This window comes from Lynx rufus, unplaced genomic scaffold (genome assembly GCF_022079265.1).
Source record: "Lynx rufus isolate CCGP_SWC_20201006 ecotype Redwood Valley unplaced genomic scaffold, mLynRuf1.p SCAF_13, whole genome shotgun sequence".
NCBI lineage: Eukaryota > Metazoa > Chordata > Mammalia > Carnivora > Felidae > Lynx > Lynx rufus.
This window is the reverse complement of record NW_025814827.1, coordinates 43,307,755-43,323,070: the sequence shown is the minus strand read 5'-3', so window position 1 is coordinate 43,323,070 and position 15,316 is coordinate 43,307,755.

The window sequence follows — 15,316 nt, the reverse complement described above, 5'->3', positions numbered from 1 at the left end:
CCTTGGGCTTCATTTTTTCTACTGTCCTTGGGTCTTTTATTCTTTTATTTTTATTAAAAAAAATTTTTTTTTCAACGTTTATTTATTTTTGGGACAGAGAGAGACAGAGCATGAACAGGGGAGGGGCAGAGAGAGAGGGAGACACAGAATCGGAAACAGGCTCCAGGCTCTGAGCCATCAGCCCAGAGCCTGACGCGGGGCTCGAACTCACAGACCGCGAGATTGTGACCTGGCTGAAGTCGGACGCTTAACCGACTGCGCCACCCAGGCGCCCCTATTCTTTTATTTTTAAAGCATATTTCTTTATTTTGAGAGAGAGAGAGAGTGCGTGAGCGCACACCGTGTGCAGGGGCTGGGGTGGAGCAGAGAGAGATAATTCCAGGCAGGTTCCCTGCTGTCAGTGCAGAGCCTGAGTTGGGGCTTGATCTCATCTCAGGTGAGATCATGACCTGAGCCGAAATCAAGATTTGGATGCTTAACCGACTGAGCGGCCGAGGCGCCCCAGGTCTTTTATTCTTCTGTGAAAACGTTTTCCAGGTACATATTTTTGAGTTGAAGCTTGAAATAAAGCTGTTGGTAGAAGTATGAAATGTGAACAACTGGTGGGAAGTGAGGTGATTGATGGAAGGCAGGATGCATAAATAGCTAAAGCCTTCATTGTCATGTGTTCACTCTAATGCAAATGAATAATCAATACACTACATCTCTGGTTTCATAAGTATTGTTGCTTAGAACAACACTATGTGAAAAAGTGAGTTGAAAAAGGAAATGTTAATTAATAATAGGGATGGGCTGGAGCTCTGGTGCTGGGTGCCTGACATCTGGGAAACTCTGAGATAAACAGGCTTATGTAGGTCAACGCCCTAGTTGTCTGGCTTCTCAGTTTGAACTTGTTTCCCAACAGTGTTGTTTTCCAAGAATAGTCATTACTGCTGATATATTTAGTAGCTGGGTCTTTCCCTTGAATTGTTGGCCTCTTTATTGTTAAGGTATGTTCTTCCTCCAAACCCAGGGTATCTTCCTGCATGGAGTGTCATGCCCTACTCTGTCTCAGTCTTCTACTTGCCTCATACCTTTCCCTTAAGAGGGACAAGCCTGGTTTTCTGCTAAAGTGCATGGGCTTTTTAAAAAGACAGATCAGAGTTTGACTCACAGCTCTGCTATTCACCTACCACGTGACTTCAGACAAGGCTCTTGTCTTCCTTTTTCTTTCCAGATACACAGACATACTAAGTCTGATGGTGGGCTACTCTAGATTCTGAACACAGGTAAAAACACTAGGAATTGCTGAGAGTGTGACCTCCCAGACAGCATTTGTGTGAGGCTTAATCCCAATAGCCTTGTATGAAATAGGTGCACCAAAGAGGTGGTGGTTTCCTTGTTTATTTCCAACTTGCCACGAGGCATACAAATCATGAATGATGCTGAGATATTTAGGCTATATAACACCCATCAAAGCTTCCTCTTGGGTTTAATGAGTTTTAGTCCTTTTTTGTTTTTCTTAGAGCAGTGTTTGAACCTTCTTGGAGTTAGCTTAGGGCAGGAACTACTTCACTGATATTTGTTGACTAACCAACCAGTATCCCCCAGGGCGTTAGCCAGTTACCACACTTCACACCTGGACAGTCTCGGTGGTGTAAGATCACTCTGTAGTCTTCTGTGTTGAACTGTTTTCTTGCTCAATTCTCTTGCTCAACTGAACAACAGCTCTGAGGGGTAGGGATTTGCATGTTGCCTTCAATGTAACAGTGAATGCTTTTCTTAATAATCTTAAAGCATCAATAACAAATATACATGTTGCATTAGTCAGGTTTCTCCAGAGAAACAGAGCCAATAGAATATACATAAAGAGATTTATTATAAGGAATTGGTTCATGCAGTTATGAAGGCTGGCAAGTTCCAAGATCTCCAGGGTGAGTCGGCAAGCTCAAGACCAGGAGAGCTGATGGCGTAGTTCCAGTCTGAAGGCAGTCAGGCTTGAGAAGGAAAAGCTGATGTTTCAGTTTGAGTCAGAAGGCAGAAGAAAGCTGATGTCCCAGTTGAAGGCCATCAGGCCAGAGAATTCTCTTTCATTTGGGGAAAGGGTCTACGTTTTTGTTCTATTCAGACCTTTAACTAATTGGATGAGGCTCACCCACATTAGAGAGAGCACTCTGCTTTACTGAGTCTATCAATTTAAATATTAGTCTCACCTTAAACCATCCTCGCAGAAATATCCAGAATAATGTTTGATTGAATATCCAGGTGTTGTAGACTCTAAGTCTAAAGATCTCTCTTGTCTAGCAAAAGAGTGGATACAACTGAAGTGAGGGATGGCTAATGTCTGGGAAAAGACAAGAGCCCTGAATAAGGGTCCTTGCCCCGTATTTATTCAGATCAGAAGGCTTACAAATGTGGCGGGCGTACACAAAGAGACAAAGAAACTGTGAACATTAACTTGAGGACATGAGGGGGAAAAGGGGATTTTGAAGATATACAGTGTTTGGGGTTTGGGCAATATAAAACAAAATTCAGGCGCCAGGCAGATGGGTGGATGGTAGTTAACAGCAGACAGGAGGTGCCTTGCTTGTTTATCTTTGCCAGCCTAGGGGATGAGACAGATAGGGGGAATCACCTCAGGGTTAACAAGACACCTTTTCTTTTGTTAACCATCTCAGCTCCGGCCTGCTTTGCCTGCAACACAGCGGTCCAAAGTCCAATTCACCAATTTACCTAACCTGGCCCTATTCTCCTATGAAAGCAGCTTTCTGCTATAGTACTAAATTAGGGGGGGTTTCACCCTGAATATCTAATCTTGTTATTCCTATATATTGGGCACTTTTGCACTGTTTCTATTTCAGGCCTTTGCCTCTCCCTTTCTATTTTTGGGGGCTCAGCAGCCCCTCCCTACTTTGGGGTGCCTTTGCACCTCCCTATTCCTGGCACCTTTGTGCCTCCCTATTCTCGGGTGTCTTTGAACCCCTCTATTCTTGGAGTGCCAATCTGGTTTACCCAAACTCGGGTGTGAGCATTTTATTGACTTTGTAGTTCTTTATGCCTTGTTAACCCATTGGTGTAAGCCCAGGGGATTCCTAAGCTTATCCTCCACATCCAGGCACCCTGTGGCCCACTCAAGTTGACACATAAAATTAAACATCACATATATACATATATGTATTTATAATAGAATAGGTTTTATTTCAGGTAGTCTATTTTTTTCTGGATTTAGGCATAATCATTTAAGAAAATCAGGTTTACATAGTAGAAAAATTCAGAAATGTCAATTGCATTTTCTGTAAATGTTCTTCTACATGCCCATATACCTACTCCTTTATTTTGTTGGGGATTCAGAGAACTACAGAGAATCTGAGCTGGAAGGAATTTGTTAGGTCTTTCATTCCAAGTCTTTCATTTAGCAACTGGGGACCAGAATGGTGGGGTGATTTGTCTCTCTGACACAGAAAATTTGTCTAGCTGACAGAACTGGGAATTAAATAAATGGCTCCTTGATACAAGGATTCCATTAGGACTATGTGGCAATTTAACAAATGAGATGGGTCTGTGGGCAATCTGTAGAGAATCTCCAGGTAGTGGGATGGAGGGAAGGAAGGAGGCAGGAGCTGGGACTGGGTGTGCAAGAAGAAGGAGGATCTGACAACGTGAGATCCTCAGCTGAGTACTTAGAGTGAGGAGACAGGAGAAAGGGAGGGAATGTGAAGTGCTGAGGGTCTTGGGGTCAGGGGAAGGAGGGACTGGTAAACCAGGGGAAGTGAGACACGGATGCCCTACTCTCTGTCTCTTCATTCCCTCTTTTGGGACAGAAAACACGACCCACATGTGGATCCTCTTCCCACTCACTCCTGGACAAGACTGTCTCCTTCTAGGCCAAGCTTTGTAATCAACTCTCCAGACTCCTCCACTCTACCACTGGGGATATGGATGTGAAGTAAGACCTTCCCTCTCCGGACACGGACACGGTTGATTCTCTCTGCTCAGCATCACAGTTGATCACTCCTCCTCCTTGGTGAGGCTTATCTGGGGAATGCAGCTTCTTATGACAGAGGCAAGGATAGAAACCACTGTGAGATCAGTCCTTGTACCCTCAAGGCAGATAGTCATGTCAAGTTTCAGGCTGGTCTCCAGGACATTCCTGTCTCCTGGCTCTTCCATGACTGCACAGGGCATCTGTTCTCAGCCTCTCTACAAGTTCCGCCTCTTCTTCCTGATACTTGGATTTTGGAAAGCCCCATGGTCAGTGTGTGCCCTTCGTCATCTACACAGTCTATTATCTTATATGGTCTCAAGGCTTTAAATGCCATTGGCATTGATATTCTAAAATTCCTAGATTTATATCTTTAGTCTAGCTCTCTCTCCTGAACTTCAGACTCATATATCCAAGTGTCCACATGGCATCATCACTGGATGTTTAATAGACATGTTAAACTTACCATGTCTCAAAGGGAGAGATTTCTCTTCTTCTCCTACCCTAAAACTGCTCCTCTGTTAACATCTCCCTTCTCAGTCGAAGGTAATATCATCCTTTCCACTTTGAAGCCAACAACTTTGGTGTTGTTCTTGATTCCTTTCTTTTTATTTTGTCCCCCCTTCCAACCTGTCAGTAAAGTCAGTTGTTTTCACCTTCAAAACACATTCAGCCCTCTCTCACTGCCTCCACTGCTACCACCTGGTCTGAGAGACCATTTTTTTCCCCACCAGGATCATTACACAAGTCTGGGACCTGGACTCCCTGCTTCTACCCTTAACTTCACACACAGCAACCTGAGTAATCTTTCAGAATATAACTCAGATCATACAGCTCTGCTCAGAATCCTCTAATGCCTCATTTAACTCTTGAGTAAAAACTAAAATCCTTACAAAAGTCCTTACACTCTTAAGCAATCTCTCCTCTCACACCCTTACTTTTCAGAACAATTCCCCTACTATTTATCTTCCCTCTCAATTCACTCTTCTCCAATGTCTGGTCTGTTTGCTGTTTGTGAAAGACAGACATATTCTCTTTAAGAAATCACCTCCTCTCCCCCAGATATATGTAAGGCTAACTCCCATACCACCTCTAAGTCTGTGCTTCAATGTCACCTTATCAAGGGCCCTTAACTACCCTACTTAAAAATGCTATTCAGGAAGACTGGGTGGCTCAGTTGGTTGAAGCCTCCCACTCTTGGTTTCTGCTCAAGTCATGATCTCACAGTTTGTGATTTAGAGCCATGCATCGGGCTCCGTGTTGTCCATAAGAAGCCTGCTTGGGATTCTCTCTCCCTCTGTCTCTGTCCCTCCCCTGCTTACACACACACACACACACACACACACACACACACACACTCTAAAAAAATAAATAAACTTAAAAAAAAACAGCTTTAAAAATTCTATTCATAGCTGCCCTTCATTCTCCTTCCTCTTCTATTTTCTTCCTCTCTGCTATAAGATCCCATGGATCTTATCACCTTAACCGTCTGCATAATTTACATTCTTCTTATATTTACTCTCTGTCTCTCTCTCTTTTTGGCCTGCTGTATTCTCAGATGACTCCCACAAAGTCTGCACATAAGTGTCTAGCAAATAAGTACTCAAGACATGATTGCTGAATAAGGCTCCCCAATGAAAGGCCCAACTGCCACTACACAATATTGCTGAGATGTCAAGGTCACGGACTGATTTGGGCTCCAGGCCAGCTCTTACCAGCTTCTCGCTCAACTGCATCTGCACTCTGGTCATCCATGAGGCCTAATTTGGGCGGGGGAGGGGGAGGGAGCTGATGCAGACAACCCCTTTCCCTATCTGGTAAGTGCTGGTGATCTAACCCCTCTTTATCCGTGGGGGACTTCAATCCTTCCTTCTAACGCTTCCTCCCCGGAATCCGCACCCCTCATTGACCCCAGCCCGCTGCCTCTCTGACAGAGTCTCCAATGGCTGAGGCCCTTGACCACAAAGCGGGGTGGGCGCTGGCCGCCCTGGGTGAGTCTCCCCGACCGCGGGTGTAAATGCGCCTTACTGCCAGCAGTGGGCAGGAGCCGCCGCGCAATCCAGTGCTGGACGCTCGCCAAGCTCCGGCCTGGCCCATTTCTGTGCGGGTTCCCCGCTCTGTCCCCAAATCCCGCCTTCTTCCAGGGCGGTGGTGACGCGGTGCTGGGCGTTTATTCCGGAAAGCTATGCTCCCACCCTGGGATGCTGTGCTTCGGGTTCCCGGGGCGCTCAAACAGCACTCCTGTCCACAGGGACTGTAGCGATAACACGGTGTAGGTTAATTTAATTACAGTGAATGGAATAAGATTGTAATTAACCTAGATTCAAAAGACATTTGGTTGCTAGGCTTTTCATGGTCTTTTGGTCAGCAAGGTGGCCCCAGGCCTGCCTTCTTGTACAGAAGCTTTTATTTATTTATTTATTTTTTATATGAAGTTTATTGACAAATTGGTTTCCATACAACACCCAGTGCTCATCCCAAAAGGTGCCCTCCTCAATACCCATCGCCCACCCTCCCCTCCCTCCCACCCCCCATCAACCCTCAGTTTGTTCTCAGTTTTTAACAGTCTCTTATGCTTTGGCTCTCTCCCACTCTAACCTCTTTTTTTTTTTTTCCTTCCCCTCCCCCATGGGTTCCTGTTAAGTTTCTCAGGATCCACATAAGAGTGAAACCATATGGTATCTGTCTTTCTCTGTATGGCTTATTTCACTTAGCATCACACTCTCCAGTTCCATCCACGTTGCTACAAAAGGCCATATTTCATTTTTTCTCATTGCCACGTAGTATTCCATTGTGTATATAAACCACAATTTCTTTATCCATTCATCAGTTGATGGACATTTAGGCTCTTTCCATAATTTGGCTATTGTTGAGAGTGCTGCTATGAACATTGGGGTACAAGTGCCCCTATGCATCAGTACTCCTGTATCCCTTGGGTAGATTCCTGGCAGTGCTATTGCTGGGTCATAGGGTAGGTCTATTTTTAATTTTCTGAGGAACCTCCACACTGCTTTCCAGAGCGGCTGCACCAATTTGCATTCCCACCAACAGTGCAAGAGGGTTCCCGTTTCTCCACATCCTCTCCAGCATCTATAGTCTCCTGATTTGTTCATTTTGGCCACTCTGACTGGCGTGAGGTGATACCTGAGTGTGGTTTTGATTTGTATTTCCCTGATAAGGAGCGACGCTGAACATCTTTTCATGTGCCTGTTGGCCATCTGGATGTCTTCTTTAGAGAAGTGTCTATTCATGTTTTCTGCCCATTTCTTCACTGGGTTATTTGTTTTTCGGGTGTGGAGTTTGGTGAGCTCTTTATAGATTTTAGATACTAGCCCTTTGTCCGATATGTCATTTGCAAATATCTTTTCCCATTCCGTTGGTTGCCTTTTAGTTTTGTTGGTTGTTTCCTTTGCTGTGCAGAAGCTTTTTATCTTCATAAGGTCCCAGTAATTCACTTTTGCTTTTAATTCCCTTGCCTTTGGGGATGTGTCGAGTAAGAGATTGCTACGGCTGAGGTCAGAGAGGTCTTTTCCTGCTTTCTCCTCTAAGGTTCTGATGGTTTCCTGTCTCACATTTAGGTCCTTTATCCATTTTGAGTTTATTTTTGTAAATGGTGTGAGAAAGTGGTCTAGTTTCAACCTTCTGCATGTTGCTGTCCAGTTCTCCCAGCACCATTTGTTAAAGAGGCTGTCTTTTTTCCATTGGATGTTCTTTCCTGCTTTGTCAAAGATGAGTTGGCCATATGTTTGTGGGTCTAGTTCTGGGGTTTCTATTCTATTCCATTGGTCTGTGTGTCTGTTTTTGTGCCAATACCATGCTGTCTTGATGATGACAGCTTTGTAGTAGAGGCTGAAGTCTGGGATTGTGATGCCTCCTGCTTTGGTCTTCTTCTTCAAAATTCCTTTGGCTATTCGGGGCCTTTTGTGGTTCCATATGAATTTTAGGATTGCTTGTTCTAGTTTCGAGAAGAATGCTGGTGCAATTTTGATTGGGATTGCATTGAATGTGTAGATAGCTTTGGGTAGTATTGACATTTTGACAATATTTATTTTTCCAATCCATGAGCAGGGAATGTCTTTCCATTTCTTTAAATCTTCTTCAATTACCTTCATAAGCTTTCTATAGTTTTCAGCATACAGATCCTTTACATCTTTGGTTAGATTTATTCCTAGGTATTTTATGCTTCTTGGTGCAATTGTGAATGGGATCAGTTTCTTTATTTGTCTTTCTGTTGCTTCATTGTTAGTGCATAAGAATGCAACTGATTTCTGTACATTGATTTTGTATCCTGCAACTTTGCTGAATTCATGTATCAGTTCTAGCAGACTTTTGGTGGAGTCTATCGGATTTTCCACGTATAGTATCATGTCATCTGCAAAAAGCGAAAGCTTGACTTCATCTTTGCCAATTTTGATGCCTTTGATTTCCTTTTGTTGTCTGATTGCTGATGCTAGAACTTCCAGCACTATGTTAAACAACAACGGTGAGAGTGGGCATCCCTGTCGTGTTCCTGATCTCAGGGAAAAAGCTCTCAGTTTTTCCCCGTTGAGGATGATGTTAGCTGTGGGCTTTTCATAAATGGCTTTTATGATCTTTAAGTATGTTCCTTCTATCCCGACTTTCTCAAGGGTTTTTATTAAGAAAGGGTGCTGGATTTTGTCAAAGGCCTTTTCTGCATCGATTGACAGGATCATATGGTTCTTCTCTTTTTTTTTGTTAATGTGATGTATCACGTTGATTGATTTGCGAATGTTGAACCAGCCCTGCATCCCAGGAATGAATCCCACTTGATCATGGTGAATAATTCTTTTTATATGCTGTTGAATTCGATTTGCTAGTATCTTATTGAGAATTTTGGCATCCATATTCATCAGGGATATTGGCCTGTAGTTCTCTTTTTTTACTGGGTCTCTGTCTGGTTTAGGAATCAAAGTAATACTGGCTTCATAGAATGAGTCTGGAAGTTTTCCTTCCCTTTCTATTTCTTGGAATAGCTTGAGAAGGATAGGTATTATCTCTGCTTTAAACGTCTGGTAGAACTCCCCTGGGAAGCCATCTGGTCCTGGACTCTTATTTGTTGGGAGATTTTTGATAACCGATTCAATTTCTTCGCTGGTTATGGGTCTGTTCAAGCTTTCTATTTCCTCCTGATTGAGTTTTGGAAGAGTGTGGGTGTTCAGGAATTTGTCCATTTCTTCCAGGTTGTCCAATTTGTTGGCATATAATTTTTCATAGTATTCCCTGATAATTGTTTGTATCTCTGAGGGATTGGTTGTAATCATTCCATTTTCATTCATGATTTTATCTATTTGGGTCATCTCCCTTTTCTTTTTGAGAAGCCTGGCTAGAGGTTTGTCAATTTTGTTTATTTTTTCAAAAAACCAACTCTTGGTTTCGTTGATCTGCTCTACAGTTTTTTTAGATTCTATATTGTTTATTTCTGCTCTGATCTTTATTATTTCTCTTCTTCTGCTGGGTTTAGGCTGCCTTTGCTGTTCTGCTTCTATTTCCTTTAGGTGTGCTGTTAGATTTTGTATTTGGGATTTTTCTTGTTTCTTGAGATAGGCCTGGATTGCAATGTATTTTCCTCTCAGGACTGCCTTCGCTGCGTCCCAAAGCGTTTGGATTGTTGTATTTTCATTTTTGTTTGTTTCCATATATTTTTTGATTTCTTCTCTAATTGCCTGGTTGACCCACTCATTCGTTAGTAGGGTGTTCTTTAACCTCCATGCTTTTGGAGGTTTTCCAGACTTTTTCCTGTGGTTGATTTCAAGCTTCATAGCATTGTGGTCTGAAAGTATGCATGGTATAATTTCAATTCTTGTAAACTTATGAAGGGCTGTTTTGTGACCCAGTATATGATCTATCTTGGAGAATGTTCCATGTGCACTCGAGAAGAAAGTATATTCTGTTGCTTTGGGATGCAGAGTTCTAAATATATCTGTCAAGTCCATCTGATCCAGTGTCTCATTCAGGGCCCTTGTTTCTTTATTGACCGTGTGTCTAGATGATCTATCCATTTCTGTAAGTGGGGTGTTAAAGTCCCCAGCAATTACCACATTCTTGTCAATAAGGTTGCTTCTGTTTATGAGTAATTGTTTTATATATTTGGGGGCTCCGGTATTCGGCGCATAGACATTTATAATTGTTAGCTCTTCCTGATGGATAGACCCTGTAACTATTATATAATGTCCTTCTTCATCTCTTGTTACAGCCTTTAATTTAAAGTCTAGTTTGTCTGATATAAGTATGGCTACTCCAGCTTTCTTCTGGCTTCCAGTAGCATGATAAATAGTTCTCCATCCCCTCACTCTGAATCTAAAGGTGTCCTCAGGTCTAAAATGAGTCTCTTGTAGACAGCAAATAGATGGGTCTTGTTTTTTTATCCATTCTGATACCCTATGTCTTTTGGTTGGCGCATTTAATCCATTTACATTCAGTGTTATTATAGAAAGATACGGGTTTAGAGTCATTGTGATGTCTGTATGTTTTATGCTTGTAGTGATGTCTCTGGTACTTTGTCTCACAGGGTCCCCCTTAGGATCTCTTGTAGGGCTGGTTTAGTGGTGACAAATTCCTTCAGTTTTTGTTTGTTTGGGAAGACCTTTATCTCTCCTTCTATTCTAAATGACAGACTTGCTGGATAAAGGATTCTCGGCTGCATATTTTTGCTGTCTAGCACCCTGAAAATCTCGTGCCAATTCTTTCTGGCCTGCCAAGTTTCAAAAGAGAGATCAGTCACGAGTCTTATAGGTCTCCCTTTATATGTGAGGGCACGTTTACCCCTTGCTGCTTTCAGAATTTTCTCTTTATCCTTGTATTTTGCCAGTTTCACTATGATATGTCGTGCAGAAGATGGATTCAAGTTACGTCTGAAGGGAGTTCTCTGTGCCTCTTGGATTTCAATGCCTTTTTCCTTCCCCAGTTCAGGGAAGTTCTCAGCTATTATTTCTTCAAGTACCCCTTCAGCACCTTTCCCTCTCTCTTCCTCCTCTGGGATACCAATTATGCGTATATTATTTCTTTTTAGTGTATCACTTAGTTCTCTAATTTTCCCCTCATACTCCTGGATTTTTTTATCTCTCTTTTTCTCAGCTTCCTCTTTTTCCATAACTTTATCTTCTAGTTCACCTATTCTCTCCTCTGCCTCTTCCATCCGAGCCGTGGTGGTTTGCATTTTGTTTTCCATTTCCTTTAAAGCGTTTTTCAGCTCCTCGTGACTGTTCCTTAGTCCCCTGATGTCTGTAGCAAGAGATTCTCTGCTGTCCTGTATGCTGTTTTCCAGCCCAGCGATTAATTTTATGACTATTATTCTAAATTCACTTTCTGTTATATTATTTAAATCCTTTTTGATCAGCTCATTAGCTGTTGTTATTTCCTGGAGATTCTTCTGAGGGGAATTCTTCCGCTTGGTCATTTTGGATAGTCCCTGGTGTGGTGAGGGCCTGCAGGGCACTTCCCCTGTGCTGTGGTGTATAACTGGAGTTGGTGGGCGGGGCCGCAGTCCGACCTGATGTCTGCCCCCAGCCCACCGCTGGGGCCACAGTCAGACTGGTGTGTGCCTTCTCTTCCCCTCTCCTAGGGGCGGGATTCACTGTGGGGTGGCGTGGCCCGTCTGGGCTACTTGCACACTGCCAGGCTTGTGGTGCTGGGGATCTGGCGTATTAGCTGGGGTGGGAAGGCAAGGTGCACGGCGGCAGGGGGGGCAGGCTTAGCTCGCTTCTCCTTAGGTGATCCACTTCAGGAGGGGCCCTGTGGCAGCCGGAGGGAGTCAGATCGCTGCCGGAGGTTTGGCTCCGCAGAAGCACAGAGTTGGGTGTTCGCGCGGAGCGAGCAATTTCCCTGGCCGGAACCGGTTCCCTTTGGGATTTTGGCTGGGGGATGGGCGGGGGAGATGGCGCTGGCTAGCGCCTTTGTTCCCCGCCAAACTGAGCTCTGTCGTCCGGGGGCTCCGCAGCTCACCCTCCCTTTGTCCTCCAGCCTTCCCGCTTTCCGAGCAGAGCTGTTAACTTATGACCTCCCAGACGCTAAGTCGCGCTTGCTGTCGGAACACAGTCCGTCAGGCCCCTCCGTACAGAAGCTTTTAAATGTCTCCTCCAAACACCATTGAACAAAAGCATTGACCCCTTTGATAAAGTTTCTGGAATGACAAATGAAAGGACCGAGCCTTTCTTCTTTTCCTAGACTATAACAAGTTCTTTCCTTACCCCGAGAGTGGAGAAAGAGTGCTCAGATGGAATTATGGAGAGGCCTGTCTGAAGAGGGATGATACTTAGTGTTTTCCTAAGAAATTGAAAAATTGTATTCAGGTGAAGTTGACCCATTGCCTATTGAGCACATGGAGGCATTAACTGAGACCTAAAGGCTCACAGGGAACTAATTATGTAAACAGGTTCTGTAAATGAAATTACTATACAGGTTTTGTAGTACAGTGATGAAGAGTGTAGATTTTGAACAGCCTTGTCCAGGTACCAGTCCTGACTCCTTCTATACAATACTTATCATAAGAGTTGGTCAGAGGCACCTGGGTGGCTCAGTCAGTTAAGTGCCTGATTCTTGGTTTCAACTCAGGTCATGATCTCATAGTTTGTGGGTTTGAGCCCTGTGTCGGGCTCTGTGCTGCCAGCACTGAGTGTGCTTGAGATTCCCTTTCTCTCCCTCTCTTTGCCCTCCCCAGCTCTTGTCCTCTCTCTCTCTCTCCCTCTCCCTCTCTCTCTCTCTCAAAATAAATAAATAAACTTAAAAAGAAAGAGTTGGTCAGTTACTTATCATGCCTATGTCATCTAATCTGGAAAATATTGATAGCAATAATATACACATAACAGGTTTGCAGGGGAAATTTAATATGGTAAAATGTGTGTGTGTGCGTGTGTGTGTAAAATATGTAGCAGAAAACATTACAAGGTAAAAGGTGATCTTACTAAGGAACATCGATCCTATTTATCAGGGTAGCAATGTGGTATCCAGTACTGCTGTGACCCTTCTGTGATGTTTACAATGAGAGAGAACATGCTCATTTGTTTTCCTTACTCCCAAAGGCATTCGAACTGGGACTCAGGGTTTCATGTCTTTTTGAGTGAGTCCTGCATAGATGGACGGCAACTCCTACGGATGAGGCCTTATTTCTCAGAGACACTTACCCAAACTGAAATAGAGGAAATCACCTTTTAACATCTTGCTTTACTCATAAAATCAGAGCAAAGAGACATAGGTGATCACAAGAATTACATCTTGTATCAGTTCAGTGGTGAATCTGAGGAAGTGTCTCTGCAAACAATTAGAGCACCTTTTCCTAATGGTTACAAATCAGGATGTGCATGATTTAGTATCTCTTTTGTATAGAATTTGATAAATATGGCCAAACTATTGACCTTGGGCTTCATTATTTTCTACTGTCCTTGGGTCCTTTACTCTTCTCTGTAAGCATTTTTCAAGGTATTTATTTATTATTTGTTTATGTATTTATGTATGTATGTATTTTTAAAAATTTTTAACGTTTTTATTCATTTTTGAGAGATAGAGAGAGACAGAACACTAGTGGGGTAAGGGCAGAGAGAGGAAGACACAGAATCCGAAACAGGCTCCAGGCTCTGAGCTGTCAGCACAGAGCCCAACACGGGGCTCGAACCCACAAACTGTGAGTTCATGACCTGAGCCAAAATTGGACGCTTAACTGTCTGAGCCACCCGGGCACCCCTCAAGGTGGAGTTTTTAAAATGACAACTCTCAATGGGGCGCCTGGGTGGCGCAGTCGGTTAAGCGTCCGACTTCAGCCAGGTCACGATCTCGCGGTCCGTGAGTTCGAGCCCCGCGTCAGGCTCTGGGCTGATGGCTCGGAGCCTGGAGCCTGTTTCCAATTCTGTGTCTCCCTCTCTCTCTGCCCCTCCCCCGTTCATGCTCTGTCTCTCTCTGTCCCAAAAATAAATAAAAAACGTTGAAAAAAAAAATAAAATGACAACTCTCGATATGGCTGTACTGTATGTGTACACATTGAAATGTGTATAACAGATGGGAAATGAGCTGATTGATGTTAGTAGGTAAATATAAAAGTATTCACTGTCATGTATTATGTAATTAACACACACTTTCATGATATACTAATAATTATATACACATAATTTCATGTATACTATTGCTTAGGGCCAAGTTGTGTAAAAGCATGAGTTCATAAAATGGATAATGTTAATCAGTAGTACAGGTGGAATGGAGCTGTGGCCGGGTGCCTGATGTCTAGAGAGCCCTGAGATAAGCAGTTGGGCTTGTGTAAGTCGATACTCTACTTGCTTGAATTTCTCAGTTTGTGCTAATCCACTTATTTCATTACTGCTGAAATTTTTAGGAAATGAGGCTTTTCCTTCAGAGGGAGACTTGGCTTCTTACCCTGTTCTTCCTCCGAAGCCAAGATAATTTCCTGCACAAAGCATCATTCCTTCTTCCATCTCTGTCTACTCATCTCACATCTGTAAGAGGGACAAGCTTGGTTGTCTATTAAAGTACGTAGGCTTTTTAAAAAGTTTAGAATTTGTTTCCTGAATTCCACATATGAGTGAAATTATATGGTATTTGTCTTTCTCTGATTGACTTATTTCGCTTAGCATAGTACACTCTGGCTTCATCCACGTTGGTGCACGTGGCAAGATTTCATTCTTTTATATGGCTGAGAGATATTCCATTGTGTATATGTATATATATGTATATATGTATGTATATATATGTGTATATGTATATATATGTATATATGTATGTATATATATGTGTATATGTATATATACATATATGTATGTATATATGTATATATACATATATGTGTGTATATATGTGTGTGTGTATATATATATATATACATATATATGTATATATGTGTGTATATATATGTGTGTATATATATATACCACTTTTTCTTTATAAAAGAAAACAAATGAACATAGTGTGGGGGAAGAGAGGCAAACCAAGAAACAGACTCTTAACTACGGAGAACAAACTGAGGGTTACCAAAGGGGAGGTGGGTAGGGGGATGGGGGAAATAAGGGGTGGGTATTAAGGAAGTCACTCGCTGTGATGAGCACTGGGTGTTGTATGTAAGTGATACTACATATGAAACTAATTGCACTGTATGTTAACTAGTTGGAATTTAAGTAAAAACTTGGGGGGAAAAAGATTAGAGTTTGACTCATAGCTTTGCTATTCACCAACCTCATGACCTCAGACAGGAGCTCACTCTTTCTTTTCTACCAGAAAAACAGTAAAATTCTTTATGATATTTAATAAATTTGACACATATGACATATATGACATAAATATGACATAATAAATTTGATGGTAGGTCAAGCAGGTAAAAGGTAAAAGGTAAAAAGG